Source organism: Castor canadensis, chromosome 19 (assembly GCF_047511655.1).
Source record: "Castor canadensis chromosome 19, mCasCan1.hap1v2, whole genome shotgun sequence".
In the NCBI taxonomy this organism is placed as follows: domain Eukaryota; kingdom Metazoa; phylum Chordata; class Mammalia; order Rodentia; family Castoridae; genus Castor; species Castor canadensis.
The window spans coordinates 29,583,393-29,601,787 of NC_133404.1; positions in this window are offsets into that span (position 1 = coordinate 29,583,393).

The following is an 18,395-nucleotide window of genomic DNA, read 5'->3' on the forward strand; positions in this document are numbered from 1 at the left end:
GCATTTGCCTCTGTGCCCTAAGAGGCTGACACTCCAGGGGACAACCTGAGAGACTTCAACATTGGCACCTCCTGTGTCCTCCATCCTCTTCCTTTTCTCCATGAGTCCCTTCCTCTTGAATCACCCATCATGGCACCCCCCATGTGTCTTGGCATGGCTTGCTGCCTGCCTGAGCCCCTGGGGACCACCATTCCTGTGATTCTTGGCTTCCCAATCCACCCCATGATGGTAGCACTGGGACTGTGTTTTTCCTGCTTCCCTTCTTGGCCTCTGGGACTCTCCTGGTATCCATTGCCCCTGCTACTTGCTCTGTTCTAAAGCACTCTGGATCAAAGCTCAGCTCCCTGTGAATGGAACTGGCTTCAGAGCAGTCTGGGGTTTGACGTCAGTGGGGCACTTGTTGCCAGTGGTTGCTTTACCTGAGGAGGGGAGGAGCACATTCCTCCTCCCCTGGCCCCTCTGACTTCTCTTGACCCATTTAGGGCTCAGTAGTGAGCTAGCTCATTCCTACTCTCACCCCAGGAGCCAACCACAGGGACAGGGAGATGGGGGTTGCCAGATTGGCAGGGATGGACAAAGCCACAGGTAAAGGCAGAGTACTCAACGCAGAGAATAAGCTGTCTTTGAGGCCACACCATGAACACAGGCAAGGTTGGCACAGGGAAAAGACAGGTTGGGGAAGGTGGGATCTTGTACCATGCAGGTACAAGATGACTGCATAGCCATGGTATCTTCCAAGGGCCCAGAAGAACAACCTGGCTGAATGGCCCAGAGCTGAGCCAGACAGAAGGGCACCTGTTCTTCTGGAGTGCCTGTGATCAGGGGATCAAGGGGTTTTGTTAGGGTTCATGGCCCCCTGCTAAGACCTGTTTCTACATGAACAGCCTGCTCTTTCTCTCTTGAGCTCAAGAGGCAGTCGCTGGTCTGTATAATCGATGTGGCAATGTCACTCATTTTGTAGTGTCTACAGTGGCTTTCAGCCATGGCATGGACCTTTCTGGCTTTTATAAAACTGCTCACACGTGGATGCCTCTGCATCCTACTCACTTCTACCACATTGCAGCTCCAAAGCTCTTCCAGAAGCTTCTTACCAAGAGTTCACCTTTAGGGATCGCACACATGTGCCCACCTTGCTACCTGAACAGAAAGGAATGTCTCGGCTGCTCACCAACTCACCTTTAGCATCATTGTCAAGCACTGGTTCCTCTTTCAGCCCAGTGTCCCCTGGCTCTATGTCCTCACAGCCTGCTTGTCTAGGAGATAATCCCCTAGCAGGCTCCTGACCAGAACAGAAGAGGGGATCCTTCCTTCCATGACCTGGGTCACTAGCAATCAGGGGGCCCCTTGTCCTGCTCCATGTCCCCAGCAGACAATCTCAGAAAGACCACAGTCAGAAATCTGGACATTTTCCAGGGTCTGGCTGCCCAGGTTTCTCCGTGCCCATCTGATTACATCCTCTGTCATTACGAAGCTAAATTAGCCATGTCACCAGCCCAGTACTGGAATTTACTTTTCTGTTGATGGAAAGTCTGCATTTTTACATTAATTATAATGGGAACTCAATGTTGCTTATGAGAGGTTTGCCCACAAAGAAAAGTTTGGGAACAATTTGTGTCCTAAAAATCAGGGACGAGCTGGTTGGTTCTCAACAATGAGTGTTTTGACTTGATTCATCATTAATCAATTTTCTTTGCATCTTTTGAATTTGACCTTTATCAAAAGATAGGCAAGTGGATAAAGTTAATGGTTAGACTCAAAATGGGGAGGGGGGCTTGGCTAAAGCTCCCATACCTTGCTATCATACACAAGAGGAAAATTCCAAGAATGCAGGAGAAGCTGAAGGGATGAGTAGAATTATCATGGAATCTTTAAAAAGATTTGTTTTAATTCTTTTCTACTTCTAATGTTGCCTGCCTGTAATGATCTTTTTTAGAAGTGTTTAGAGGACATGAGATATGCAGTACCATATAACCTAAGCCACAAACTGGGAGCTTCTATGTACCTACTAATTCTCAGGTGGTTATAGCCCTCTCTTGGTACTTCTGGGGATTGGGTTCTAGAATCCCCCTTGGATGTCAAAATCCACAGATACTCAAATCCCATATGGGAAAGGGCAAGTATTTACATAACCATCAGACATCTACTTGTATACTTTAAGTCATCTTTAGATGAATTATAATACCTAATGAATGTAAATGCTATGTATACAGTTGTTTCACTATATTGCTTAGAGAGTACTGACAAGAAAATAAGCCTGTACGTGTTCAGTACAGAGGCAATTTTCAAACTAAGCTTGCAGACCCATGGATACAGAAAGACTACTGTGCATTTGAGAACTCCTGGTGAGTGAATGGAGTAAAAGAAAATGAGTTTCCAAATCCCAAGGGGTGGGCTTCTGAGAAATGAGCCAGAGAGCCTACTCCTAGACCTACATTGCTAGAAGAGATGTGCTGCTAGGAAGCTGTGGGGCTCTCCCTAGTGGAAACAGGAAGTTTCCTGATAAATCAATCTGGAGGTAAAGACATCCGAGCTCCATGAGTAACAGGATTTAAATTCTGGAGATTTTTTTGGATATGAAATAATTGGGGAATTAACTTCTAAATCCAACAATTAAAAAAGAAAAATAAAATGATTAAAGACCTAGAGCAATAATTTCCTCTATATAAACATTGAATGATTAGCGTCTACAATGCTCTTCCATTTCTAAAATGAACACCTTACCAACTAGGTATTATTTTTCTGCTTTGGGACAAAAATACAGATCCAGAAAAATGATAAACAATTACACTTATAATAATTTGGGATCTTGTGGTTATCAACTGTTCATAAGGTTGAAATGGCAGCTCTGAACTAATTTGCTTTCCTAATTTTTGGCTTTTTCAGACCCTTGCTTCTCTAGACAAGGCAGTTCCGTGGCACAGCTGTGGAGTTCAGGGGATAGAAGTCTTGTGATAAGGACACTACATTAATCTAATGCCTTGACCTCCCCACCACCTTCCAGCATAGTAAAGGGCAGACAGGCAAGCCAGTCAATTCTTAGTATGATTGTGGAATCCAAGAAGTATTCCGTGGTTGTTTCAAGATTTTCATGGCTTTGAACCTTCAAGAGGAGCCTTCCCAAGCCAGAAGGCACCTCCCTGACCCTGGAGAAAATGGCTATGTCAAGGCAGAGGCAAAGTAGGGTTTGGTTCCTTTCACTCAAAAGATGTCCTAGTCTTGTCCCAGAGGATCCTCTAAAGATGTTCTAAAGCTAGACAGATGGAGATGTGCTATTGTTTAGATACTGACTATCCCCTAAAGGTCCATGTGGTGAAGGCTTGGTCCCCAGCTCACTGTTGAGAAGTAGTAGAATCTTTAGAAGGCAGGGCCTCATGGAAGGAAGTTAGGTCATTGGGAACATGCCCTTGAAGGAGATGTTGGAATCCTGGCCCTTCCTTTTCCTCTCCCTTTCAATTCTTAGCCACCATAAGGTAAGTAGCCTCTTCTGCCACACTCCTGCCATGATGCACTGTGCAAAGACAGGTCTAAAGAAACAGGGCCAAGTGACCATGGACTGAAACCTCTGAAACTATCAGCCAAAATAAACCTTTTCTTTTATGTATGTACAAGATATAATTTTAAAAAGTCATTCATTATACCAAGAACAGGGAAAACCACAACTTGATCAGACAACCAACAGATGCTAACACTGAGATGATTCAGGTGTTGGAATTTTTTGACAAGGATTTTTCAGATAGACCTAACAAAAATGCTCCAATAAGAAATGAGGAACACTCTTGAAACAAGTTAAAGCATAGAAAAACCTCAGGCAAAAGGAAGATATAAAAAGTAGAAATTATGAAACTGAAAAACAATAATGACAACAAAAAAAATAGTAACCTTACTGGGTATGCTTAGAAGAAGTAATACAGAAAGAATCTATGAACCTGAAGACAGATGAATAGAAATTATCCAATTTGGATAACAGACAGAAAATGGACTTAAAAATATTGAACATAGTTTCAGGAGACCTGTGGAACAATAACAAAAGGTATAATATTTGTGTCATCAGAGTTCCAAGAGAAGAGAAGAGAGTTGGGGGTAAAAAAAATACTCAAAAATATAAAATCCCAAATTTGGCAAGAGGCATAAACTTACAGATTCAAGAAGCTGACTGAACCCCAAGCAGGATAAATTCGAGAAATCCATGCCCAGATACATCACAAGCAAACTTGAGAAAATGAAGTGCATAGAAAAAAACACCTAGAAAGAAACAACACCTTATCTGTATTGGAGCAATATTCTAATGACAGTGGATTTCTTACCAGAAATCATGCAATGCAAAAGAAGACATACATTTTTGATGTGCTGAAAGAAAAGAACTGTCCATCCAAAATTGTATATCTAGCAAATCATCCTTCAGGAATAAAGAGAAATAAGAGCATCTTCAAGAGAATTCATTATCAGCAGACTTGCTGTAGAAGAATGACTAAAGTTGTTCAAACACAAAGGAATAACAGAAGGAAAACTGGAACACTGGGAAGAAAGAAACAACAATAAAATGGGTAAAAACAGAGCTAAATAAAAATACACTATCTTTTCTTCAGTTTTAAAAATTAAGTTTGATAGTTGAAACAAAAATTATAACATCATTGCTGCAGTGTTCAATATATAGAAAGGAAATATTTTAAAAATTTGTATTATAAAAGGATATGAGGAGGCTAAAGACACCTAAATAAAGGTAAGATTTCTACATTTCTCTTGAAGCCATAGAATATTGATGCTTGTAGACTGTGATAAATTATGTATACATACTTTAACATTTAAATCAACACTAAGAAAAATACACAAAGAGATATACATTAAATATTTCAGCTAAACAAAAATGCAATTCTACTGTGTTAACTAATTTTACATCACTGTGATCAAAATACCCAAGAAAAGCATCTGAAGGAAAGAAGGATTTATTTTGGCTCACAGTTTCAGAGGTTTCAGTCCAGAGTCCTTGGCTCAGATGATTTTAGTCCGCTCTGTGAGGCAGAACATTGTGGTGGCAGGAGCGTGTGGCAGAGGCAACTCAACTCCTTATGGACAGGAAGCAGAGAGAATGAAGGTAGAAAGGGGCCAGGGCAACATATAGCCCTCAAGGACACACTCCCAGTGGCCTACTTCCTTTAAGTAGGCCCCACCTCCTACTTTTTATGCCACCTTGAAATAATGCTATCATAGTTTGAGTCCATTAAAGGATTACCCACTGATTAGTTGAGAGCCCTCAGGATCCAGTCACCTCCCCAAAGCCCATCACCTGGCAAACAAGCACTAATACTGAGCCTGTGGAACCATGTCACATTCAAACCCAGCGTCTATAAAGTGTTTAAGTAACTATTGACAAAACAAAATCGTGAAACAGAGAAACAAGAAAGAAAGAGAATAAAAAGAAAGCAAACTTCCATATCAGTAATTACATTAAGTGTGAATGATCTAAATACACTAATGAGCAGGTAGCAAAGTGACACAGTGGAAGCATAATGGGCCCGTAAACACACGAATGATTGCCAGAGTGGGTCAAAGACCATGACCCAGCCATATGCTGGCTACAAGAAACTCACTTCAAATACACTGAAACACAGGTTGAACATTTAAAGGAGAGCAGCCATGGCCTGGAAAGGCTGTATGCTAGTAGTTGAGGTTGTATGCTAGTCACAAATCAGAGGTGTTATCAAGTTTAGAATAAAGTCAGAGGGGCAATCCTAAGCTTGCCTTACAAAATGGGTATTTGAAAAATGTCCTCAGTGATCATCATTGTCTGTACAAGTCCCATTACTATCAGCACATTTCATTCTATTATGTCTCCCAAGAATTGCCTGAGAGAAACACTAATAAATAAGTGATCAGGGGCATTTGCCAAACACAGACAGATATTTTTATTCTATTTCAGGCAAGGCAAGTAGGAAAAGTAAGGGGACTAATAGGTTGGGATGGTGGGGTCCAGCAAGGTTGTCACATTTCTAGGCTGGCCCCATCTGCACCCGTGAACCTGAGCCCTGCCCAAAAATCTTACCCCCGCCCCAACCTGCTGCAGTCTTCACATTCACAAGAAATCCCAAATATTTGATGCCTCTAAGAGCTTTTTGTTTAAAATTTTTATATGGTAATGATATTATGCTTATATCTTTTTAAACCAATTCTAATTTTTTGGATCTTACTAACTTCAATATTTACAGACAAAATGGTTTGATGTCTGGGGTTTGCTTTGAAAAGATCCAATGTGTGTGGGTTGGGGAGGGGATTGTGGGGAATAGATGAAGCAAAATTATCCATGACTTAATACATGGTACATGTGAGTCCATTCAGCCATCCTCTCTACTTTTGAGTACATTCGAAACTTCCTGTAATAAAATGGTTTTTAAAAAATAGTCCCCAAAGATTACCTGGAAAGGAAACAGTCATGTGGGAAACTAGGCCATATTCTCATAAGGTTGGGTATGAAAAGAAAGGGAGTTATCTGCTGATGGACTGACGAGGTATGTATGACTTTAGACTGTTGCTTATTAGACTGAAAGGCACAGAAAGATAGACAAAGAGACTGCTTTCTGTCACCACAAGTTTATTCAGGAGAAGAAACCTGTGGAGAGGGTCTCCTGCAAGAGAGCTAAAGCCTACTGCCACTTACAGATTCAGGGTTTTATAGGAAAGGAAGGATCTGGTAAGGGGTGGGGGAATTTTTCCATTGTGACTTGTCCATTGTCTGTTACTAAGGGCAGTTAAGGAACTGGGTCTTGTGTTCTGATACAGGTGCTGGAAACAGGACATTTCAGTCATGGACCCATAGCAAGAACAGGACACGGCTCAGAGTAGTCAAGGAACTAGGTCTTGTGTTCTGGCTCAGGTGCTGAGAAACAAGAGTTTCCCTTGGAGGGCCCATCTGTACTGGAGCCAACAACTCTATGGTCAAGTGATGTCAAATTGAGACCTAACATTGCTGGGCTTGGACCAGCAGAGTTTTCCCACTTTCTGTTGTCCCCCAAGCCTAGGATGCCTGAATCCTAGCCCACGCAGGACTGTGCCTACCACAGGGAGTTCTTTTAGACACCATTCATTGTCTTTGAGAAGCTGGTGATCTGAGATGGGCATTCCAACCCAAGTGGACACTTAAGGGGACAGAGGAGAAGGGTACTCCATGCTGGGTTGTGTCTTTTTCAGGTTTTGTCTTCCAGCTACCCATCTTCCCTGAGTCCACCTGGCATCAATATTGAAGCCATTTATCTCTTCACATTCTGCTCACCCTTTACTCCAAAGATGTGCTGGAATGTTCTTTCCCAGCTGCTTTCATAAGGTACTCAGTTTGCAAGTTCTTAAAAATGAATTTTGAGATACCTCCTCACCAAAAAAATTCCTCCTGATGATTTAGAGAAAGGGTGCTGAATTCCACCACAATTCCTTCCTCACATCCCCTCCCTCAAATGCATTGACTCATCTGTTTTGCATTAATGTAAAAACATAACCCCCAGTTTATTAATTGATGTCTGTTTCTAATATTTCAATCTGGCGCAGAGTGGTCTATGCTGTTGTGATAGCTGCCAGGAAACAGGAACCACACTGGTTTTCTTAATTGTGTGCAGTAACTCAGGGAGAAGCATGTTGACTAGCACCTGACAGATGCTTCTGGAGAGAAGAGCTGTCTTTGCCAAAGGAATGGTGGGAATAGTAAGGTGTGGGATGTGCCCATACCTGCATTCCCAACTCAGGCTCCCCGTGCAAGGAGGCTCTTCACGTGGTCTGCTCAAGTCTAGCTGTTTTCTCTCTCCATGCCAGACTGCTCAACCCATCTCCCTAGGGCCCTCCTCCAGGATGAAACAACCAACCACTTGAGTGGTGATGGCTTAATGGGTTGCTCCATTCCTGTTCACATATGCATTTCAGTACCTTGGTCCAGAGGTTAAATATTGTAGGCATCTGGGCTCTTTTGGAAGCCAACCAAAAAGATATTTCAGAGCATAAGTAGCTTCCAGAGTTTTCATTATCAGTCCATGTGGGCTGCTGTGAGGAGCTGGCACTGTGTTTGAGTTATAAATCAGCCAGTGAACTGCAACAAAGGAGAACATTGGCAAGTCACCTCCAGTTAGATGATGAAGGCTTTATGGAGATTACCTTCCCATCCACTCGTAAGAAATGTGGGTGACGCTTTGAGAAAACTGAGTGCACGTGATCCTGACACACCTGAGTTGGCCTCTGGGATGCTACCATGAATGTGGATCCACAATTTGGGCTCTGTTGGAGAGGAGATACATGGTTGGAAAGAAGACAGGACAGAGCCTTCAGTTCCATAAGTCTAGTCTAGTCTTTCTAAGGACATGCTGGGATTTTTGATTGAACTCCATGTGTGGTATTACCATTAACTCACTAGGAAAGGTGGGTCAAATGTCTCCTTCAAGGCAGCCATGGATACAGCACAATCTCTCCTCTCCCTTCCTCCCTCTCCAGTTTCGGCCTCCTGACGTCAGTCAACGTTTTACTGGCCTAGAGGCCTTGGCCTTGAGCCCAGAAAGCATCCTTGTGGACAGCCCAGACTCAAGGCTGATGGCCCAGATAATTGGACAATATGGGCCCAAATGTCAGTTTCCAAAACCAGAGAGATTTCTGTGTAGCTTGACCTATCATTTAAACCAGACAGAAAAACTTTGACATTTCTTCCCCACTGCCTCTTTTTAAACAATGTAAAATGCTGTTCCACATCTAATTATACTCAAGACATGTGACAGCTATAATTTTAGGCATCAAATGCCCACAAAAAGTTTTGTAAATCTTATGGAGTCTATTCATCAATAAATGATGTACAATTAAGCATTCTAAAATGATTTTTTTTGTTTTTCTTTATTTAAAAAATTTCTAGCCCATGGGTAAAAGTTTTAATTGTACTGTCTTAATTTATATACAATAATAGACTTCTTTCAAGAACAGTCTACAGGTCTTTTCACAAGCTTAGATTCTTTTTTATTATTGTATTATTGTTATACTGGGGGTACATTGTGACATTTATGAAAGTTCTTACAATATATCATAGTTGAATTCACCCCTTCATCATTCTCCTTTATCCCCCTCTCCCCCCAATCCTGGAACAGTTTCATCAGGTCTCATTTTTCCATTTTCATACACGAGTACAGAGTATTTCCACCATATTCGCCTCCTACACCCTTTCCTTATATCCTCCCCCCCCACTGGTGCCAACCCCAGACAGGATCTGTTTTACCTTCCTGTTCTCCATTTTCATTTGTTTAAGATAACTGTACAGGTTGTTTCATTGTGACATTTCCATGTATATATGTATTATAGCCTGAATTGGTTCATCCCCTCTATTTTTCTCCATTCTACCTTAGTGTCCTTCTTATGATGATTTCCACAGTTTAAAAAATTCTGTATTCATTCTTGTATAGAAAGTATATTACCCATATTACCTTCTTAACTTCCTTCTATTACTCTTCCTCTCCCATAGTGGCATCCCCTTAGTATGACCTGTTTTTCATAGGTCATACTACAAAAAACAAGCTTAGATTCTTGTGACTCTCATCACAGACAAGATTTGAGGCATTCTAAAAACCCAAGGAGATCCTCGTGTTGCCCTTTTGTTGTTAGCCCCTTCCCCCTACCCCTTTAACTCCTGGAAACCACTTATCTTTCCCTATAATTACAGTTTTTGTTTTTCCAGAATGTCATGCGAATGTAATCCTGTGAGATCACGGTGAGAATGACTTCTTTCCATCACATGATGTCTTTGAAATTCATGTGAATCATGTCCATACTGATAGTTTATTCCTTTTCCATGTTGAGTGGTAATCCCTTGTATGAGTATACAAATTTATTTGCTCCTTTATACACTGAGAGACACTGGGTTTGTTTCTACCTCTCTGAGTAATGTTGTCATTAACATTTCCTGAACAGATTTTTTTCATCACTATGTTTCATATCTTTGTAGTAAATACCTAGAACTGTGTTTGTATTCAGTCTTCCACTATGAAGAATGATGCTAGTTGTAAATTTTTTTTTAATATATGCCTTTATCAGGATGTTCACTTCTATTCCTGACTTGCCTGGATTTTTAAAAAATTCATGCTTTTTCTGCATCTAGGAATATGATTGTTATTTTTTTCTTAAATGTGTGTGTTAATTTTATGTGTCAGCATGGAGGGTATTTAGGGATGAGATCAACTTTGCAATCAATAATTTTAGATGAAGCAGATGGTCTTCAATTATGCAAGTAAGCCTCATCCAGTCAATTGCACAGCTTCTCTGTGCAAGAGAAAATTCCACAACAGACAGATTCCGAACTTCATGTGGGCCACACCCTGTCCTGGGTTTTGCCTGCTGGCCTTTGGGCCACAGCGGTACTATTAGCTTTCCTATGTCTTGAGCCTCCAGTCCACACTGCAGATTTTGAAGTCCCTAGCCTCCATAATCTCGTGAGTCAATTCCTTATAATCGCTTTACATATACATTGTACATGTAAAATATTACACACAGAAACATATCTATGTATATATGTTTATTCTGATGGCCCCTAACTATGATGTTTCAACTTACAACTATAAATGTTACAATGGTGCAAAAATGATATACTCAGTAAAAACCACACTTCAAATTTTGAATTTTCATCTTTCCCAGACTAGCAATTTATAGTATGATATTTTCTCATGGAGCAGTGAGCCCTACCTCCCAGTCAGCCACGCGGTCACAGGAGTGAAGAACTGATATCTGAAGAGCTCTGTGTCGCTAAGCTATGATGTTTGGTAGACTAGGTATGTTAAATGCACTTTTGTCAGGATATTTTCAACATACAATGGGCTTTTCAGGACGTAACATTGGCTCTGTTTCTTAGGAGAGCCTTGACTAATATGAATTTTGGTATGAAAGGGGACAGAATCTTAAGGATGAATTTTCTGAATTGGCTCTGGGCATTTGACTCTGTAATCTGATTAGATTTAAAGGCACTAATTGTAAGAGGTGCTTAAACTGCTTTTGCTGAAAAGTACCAACTCCTTACTTGGGCCCATGAATTAACTAAAAACAGTAGAAAAGCTTGGCACCTCTGTCTCCATTTTGTACCTGTTGTCTTTTGCTCTGAGCCATTCTTTCCTGCAGCCACCTTGGAATCAAGGAAGGACAGGAATGATCAAGAACATCTCTATGACAAGGGACTGAAACTACCCCTAAGGAACAGCAGAGTCTAGCATGACTAACCACCCCTCCAAATGAGCACATTACCTATAATGATGAGGCTGCACCCCGGAACAGGACTAATCATGTCTTGGGAACCAGATTGCTCCCCTCAAGTGATAACAACTTCTCCAGCACCCTTGAAAAATGAAGACTAAGATAATGGTCAACCAGACTCCACTGGACCACTGCAACACACCTGTGACTGGGACTGTTTAGCTATGCATACCTTTTGTCCCCTGCCCTAATTCTTTGTCTATTAAGCTAAAGCTCACACCTGTACCCCAAAGATGGTTACAGATGAGCTGAGTTCTTGCGAGCCTCTTCCCATGGCTTGTCCTGGGTCATGTTATAAATCTCCTTTCTCTGCCTTTCACCATATCTCCTTATTTGGCATATAGGGACGAGTGGCCAGCCCTGACATGTGGAGGCCCAGGAGTTTGGGCCTGAGGTCCCAAATTCTGTTTTCATAATGAGTCTTATTTCTGGTAGTGAAGAAAGCCATGTTAGCCCATGGAGTGATCTGGTAATAGAGATACACAAAGCATCACCATTGGATACTCCTAAGCCAATATTGTTAAGAAGTAAAGATCTGAGCGACTGCATGTAAGATAAATCCATCATCTTTCTTAAACTAACCAGCATTTTGAGATTGGCTGGTTGCTCCTAATATCTCTGGACTAAGTGGGAAAAGGAAAAGGTCCTGTTCCCGCCTCAAATGCTCAATTAATGACCTAAAGGCTTTGATGTCTGCTCTGAAAAGCAGCCTAATGTTCTATGGCTAAATGACTGAGGTTACTGAAAATCAAACCCAGAATCTCATCCTGCAAGTTGTTAACTTACAATGTAAATTAAATTCCCAGCCTTGTAGCATGTGACTTGTGGACTGTAAGGAAGGAATTGGATCCCAAAAGTTAAAATGGAATTTATGAGAAGACCCTGATGAAGCTGAAGACATGGAGCCCTTAAATTCTGGTGAAAACTTCTCAGTAGGAGTAACCTCTCTGTCCCCAATACAGAGTCTTTCTACCCCTGTCTGAGAGAGTAACACTGCATTGCCTAAATTATAATGGCCTCCCCTGCAGCAGTTGCCTTGCAAGACAATTTTGACTCTACTCAGGGTCTACCCCACCATACTTCTTTGTTGCTAAAGCTATGACTAGAGTCAAGTCCTACTGGGTCCCTAAAGGTAAAAGTACAAAATGTAACACATGAGAAGGTGTGCCACAGTTCAAAAGGATTTCATGAGTTTTCTAATTTATACAGACAGAAACCTGGTTGATATGTGTGGGAGTGGATAGTAAGGGGGATGAGATAATTGTAGAAGGAACATAAAGTTGAATCAGAATGAATTTCTTGATCTGGGCCCACTAAGCCAAGACTCTGCATTTAATGTTTAAGCCCAGAGGGGTTAGAAAGGCTCTAACAGCCTGCCTTGTTGGTTAGCTGAAATGTAGATCAAAGGATGGCCCAGAGTATGTGAGGTAGAAATGTCAGACCTGTCTTGCTATACTAGAGAAGAAGCTATTCATTCAAGTACTTAGGCTGGAATGTCAGAATGGATTTGCCATCTAGGGCCTACTCGTACACACTGAAAGTGTACAGGAGGCACAACTTTCATCACGACTGTGAGGAATAAATTTGTGTGGGAAGCCCCAACATTCTTAAAGTACTATGAAATTGATGGCCCTTCTCACTATACCGACACAAAATGCAGTCACTGAGTTGGGACAACCAAATGCACTGGGAGTAATCGAATCTGGGGGTAATAGGGGCTAACCATAACCTTTGATAGCAGAGTCAAAGCAGCCATCAAATACTCTTTCTTATGTAGACCTATGGTGTTAACTAGCAGTTGATGATGATGTTCCTGAAAGAGACATAGATAGTTTACTAAATTCTTACTTGACTGTATAAACATAAAAATTCTATATCAAGTAAACAAAAGTCTAACTTAAATAATGAAAACAGAGTCCTGGTCCTTCAATAAATTCCCAGACTTGAGCCCATATTTAGATGCCAAGCCTCTTAAATGAAAGAGAGGTACATCCTCAAGGAAGGATCCTATTAACACTACCAAAAACTTCTACTGTTAACCTTTCTCCCAGTCTTTCCCTAGAGACCTCTGACTTTTTTTTTTTTTTTAACCAGATAAATGAGCACTGGGAGAAAGAAAATCATCAGATCTTTTGAGGATTAGTGGACTGGTTCCAAGAGACCCAAAATGTCCCTGTGACCCACCAATCAGAGTAGGGGATTGGGAAGATCAGGTGATCAATATAGTTTAAGCTCAGCTCAGTCTCACAATAGACCTAATAGTCCCTCAACTCACCCTGTGGTTATTGTTCTAGTTCCAAGCATAATTTTCAGAGATATACTCAGCAATGGGGACAGTGCCTGCATTGCATTCCTCACCTATGGAGGGAGGGATTATATGGTGGTAAGGGCCAAAATGGAAGTCATTAGAACTTTCTCTACCTACACAAATAGGAACAAAAACTAATTATACTTTCCTGGAAGGGCTGTAGAGATTAGTGCCACTATCAAAGTCTTCAAAGATGTGGGGATTCCCACCCCATCTCCACTCGACTCGCCTATTTGTCATGTGCAGAAAATGGATGGATCTTGGAGAATGACAGTGGGTTACTGAAAGCTTAATCAGGTGGTGATTCTAGTTGTAGCTGCTATACAAGATGTGATCTTATCGCCTGAACAAATGAACACATGGTACCTGATAAATGGTTTTTGTTTTTTGTTTTCTATCCCTACCACCAGAAGCAGTTTGCTTTCATCTGGAAAAACCCAACACTATACCTTCTTGATCCTACCTTAGGGTATATCAACTCTCCATCACTATGTCATAACTTAGTTAACATGGAACTTGACTACCTTTCCCTTCTACAAAACATCACACTGGTCCATTGCTCTGACAATATTGTGATGACCAGATTTAGTGAGCAAGAAAAACAACTACTCTAGATTTATTGATAAGATATCTGCAAGCCAGGGTATAGGAAATAAGTCCAATTACAATTCAGGGGTTTCCTACCTCAGGGAAATTCCTCAGGGTCCAATGGTATAGACATGTTGAGCTATCTCTTTTAAGATGAAGGATTCATTGTTGCATCTGTCCCTAGTGCAATCAAAAAAGAGACACAGTGCCTAGTGGGTTTTTTTTAGATTTTGGAGATATATTCCTCACTTGGGTGCATTTCTGTCACTTACTGAGTGACACAAAAAGATGATAGTTTTGATGGCAGTCCAGAACAAGAAAAGGCTCTGAAACAGGAAGAAATTGTCCAGTCACTAGAGCCATACGATCCAACATATCCAATGGCTCTTAGAGCATCAGTGTGTCATGGTTTGTATGTCAAATATTCCACAAAGGCCATGTGTTGAAGGCTTGGTCTACAATGTAATGTTCAGAGGTGGAACTTTGGGAAAGTGATTAAGTCACGAGAGCTCTGATCTAACTCCTGGATTAATGCTTTGATGGATTCATAATTTGATATCATTATTGGGAGGTGGGAAAGCAGGTCACCTGGAGCATGCCTTCAAAAGGTCGATCTTGTCCCAGGTCCCTCTCATCTCTTTGCTTCCTGGCTGCCATACAGTCATCAGCTCTTCCCTTCCGCCATGATGTTCTCAGAAAAAATGGAACCAACTGAGTATGGACTGTAACCTCTGAAACCATGAACCAAAATAAATCTTTCCTCCTCAAAGTTGTTTTTCTCAGCTATCTTATCACAGAGATGAAAAGTTGTCTATCATACAGTGAAAGACAGGGATGCTGTCTGGAGCCTTTAGCAGGCCCCTAGAGGTGAATCACAATGTAAGACCCTTTTGGAGCCAAGCCATTTCTACTGATAAATACTGTCCTTTGAGAAATAGCTCTTGGCCAACTATTGTATCTCAAGAATGACTGAATGCTTAACTCTGGGCCACCAAATATCCATGCAACCTAAGCTGCCTACCGAGAACAGGACGTTGTCTGATGCACAAATCCATAAGGTTGGGCACACACAGGACCCAATCCATTACCAAACGGCAGTGGTGTTTACCAGATCAAGCCCAAGAAGGCCCTGAAGGCACAAGTAAGTTACATGAAAAAGTGCCCCAAGTGCTGTGGCTCCCTCTCCTGCTGCACTGCCTTCTCTCTCCCAGCCTGCACCTATGGCCTCATGGGAAGTTCCCTACAATCAGAGAAGCCTTGGGCCTGATTTCTAGATGGCTCTGCATGATATGCAGGTACCACTGGAAAGTGGGCAGCTGCAGTACTGTAGCCCTACTTCTGGGACTGAAGGACAGTGGTGAAGGGAAATCCTCTCAGACAGCAGAACTGGAACAGTGAATCCATTGCTTAGAAAGAGAAATGGATAGATGCGCAATTATTTTCTGATTCTTGGGCCAAAGTCAAGGATTTGACTAGATGGTCATGGCCTCAGAAGTAACACAATTGGAAAATTGGTGACAAGGATAGACTTCTCCATATAGGTGAAAAAGTAAGGATATTTGTGTCTCATGTCAATGTCACCACAGAGTGACCTCAGCAGAGGAGGCTATAAATACTCAACCGGATATAATGACCAGTGTTATGCATATGAACCCAATAGGCCCATGAATTCTGTGACCATGGTAACAGGAATGGAGGTTAAACATGAGTTCAGCAATTTGGACTTCTACTCACCGAGGCAGACCTCTCAAAATACCCAATCTGCCAGCACCAGAAACCAACACTGAACCCCCAATATGGCACCATCCTGTGGGAGATCAACCATCTCCCCAGTCACAGGTTGATTACTTTTGACTATTTTCACATGTAAGGGGAAGCATTTTGTTCTTACTGGAATAGACACTCTAAATACCATCCAAGGACTCAGAAGGTCTTAGACACCTTCATGACATTCCTCACAGCATTGTATCTGCTCAAAAAATTCATGCCACTGCAAAGGATGTGTGACAATGGATCTATTCTCATAGATATCATTGGTCTTCTGGTGTCTCCCCCCATCCCCCATCCCCCATCCCCCATCCCGAAGCAGCTGGCTTGGTGGAACGGCCCTTTGAAAATTCAGTTACAGGATCATCTAGGTAACACTACCTTACAGATCTGGGGCCAGGTTCTCCAGCAGACTCTCTGTGCTCTGAATATGTGGTACATTTCTCCTACAGCCAGGATTCATGAACCCAAGAATCAAGGGGTGGGAATGGGAGGAAAGTTAATCATCCACTAGCAAAATTACTGCTTCCTGTTCTCACAACCTTGTATTCTCCTGGCCTGGACGTCTTAGTTCCAAAGGAAGAATTCATCTACCAGAAGACACTTATGTCACTCAACTGGAAGTTAAGACTCCCAACTATTTTGGGCTCCTCATGCCTCTGAATCAAGAAGGAAAGAAGGAATGACTGTGATGGCCACGTTGACTCATCAAGACCACCAGGGGAAAATTGGACTGATATTCCTGATGAATGTAAAGAAGAGAATGACTAAAATGTAGGCAATCTCCTAGAACATCACTTGGTATTACCAAGCCTACGCCTATGGAAAACTAGAACAACTGTACTAGTAATGGCCCAGACCCTTCAAGAATGAAGCTATGGGTCACCCCACCAGGTAGAGAACTGTTACCTAAACTGAAGTGTTTGCTGAAGGCAAAGAGGATGCAGAATGGGTGGTGGAAGAAGGTAGTTATAAATACTAGCTGCATCTATACAACCAGTTACAAAAATCAGGACTTTAATTGTCCTGAGTGTTTCCTCCCTGTTTTGTTATGAAAACATTTGTATGTGTATGCATATCAAATATCTGTTTTCTTCCCTCTCTTATCCCCTTAGCATGTAGCATAAGATGTACTGACTTTGTCATAGTATTTAAATATTGTTAACTTTACATTGTAGTATTTAAGTTATGGGATTATCAAGGAGAGGAGCAAACGTCATCCTAAACCATTGTGGCCTCTTCTGGGGAAAGAGTTGTGGGTTTTCAGTTGTGGGTAGAATAGTTGTATCCTAAGGAGAGACATAGAGGTGTCAAGTGGACAAAGAGTGAACTTGTGTAGGTAATTTCATGAGTCAGGTTGGGGAATGTTTTTGGAGGAGATTAAGATTTAAATCAGTGAACCGTAGAGGAAGCAGATAACCGTTATAATATTAGCAGGCCTCATTCAATTAGTTGAAAGCCTGAATAGAACAAAAAGTCTGGCTTCCCCGAGCAAGGGAAACTTGTCCAGGCAAGTTCCAATCTCCACTGGCCCCACGCCTAAGGGCCCACACTGCGGATTTGGACTCCCTGTCCTCCATCTTTATCACAGGACAAACCCCATTTGATTATGATGTATTATTCTTTTTACATATTGCTCTATTGGATTTAATACTATTTTATTGAGAATTTTTGGGTCTATATTCATGAGGATATTGTTTTGTGGTTTTTTTTTTTCCTTGAATTTGCCTTAGCCTGGGTTTGATGTGAGAGTCACATTGGCTTCCTAAGATGACTTGAGAAGTATTATTCTCTCCTTTTTTATTTTCTGGAAGAATTTGGGGAAAATTGCTGTTATTTTTTTCCTTTCAAGGTTTGGCCAAATTGGCCAGTGACACCATCTAGACCTGGAGTTTGCCTTTTCAGAAGATTTTTTTAAATTACGAATTCAATTGAAAAAATAGGACTATTTATACAGTCTGTTTCTTCTTGATGTAATTTTAGGAGTCTCTGACTTTTGAGAATCTGACCTAGTTCATCTAAATTGTTGAACTTATATGCATTGAGTTGTTCATAGTATACCTTTATAACACTCTTGATGTTTTCAAAAACATCCTTGCTATTGGTAATATGTTTCTTTCCTTCCTTCCTTCCTTCCTTCCCTGATTCCTTCCTTCCTTCCCTCCTTCCCTCCTTTCCTCTTTCCTTCCTTCTTTTCTTGTTTTCTTTGGCCAATAGATAGTTTTGTTAATTTTCAATTTATCAGTTTTGTTGATCAATGAAATCAAAGGTTTCATTCATTTTATTTGCTGTTTTTATGCTTAAAATTTCATTGACTCTTGTCTCATTTTTATTATTTCAGCCCTTTTCCTAACTTTGGGTTTATTTTGCTCTTTTTTTTTTCTAGATACTTGAGGTGGAAGCTTAAATTATTGATATGAGACCATTCTTCTTAATACTTCAAGTTTTCCTCTAAAACACTGCATTAGTTCCAACCCATAAATAT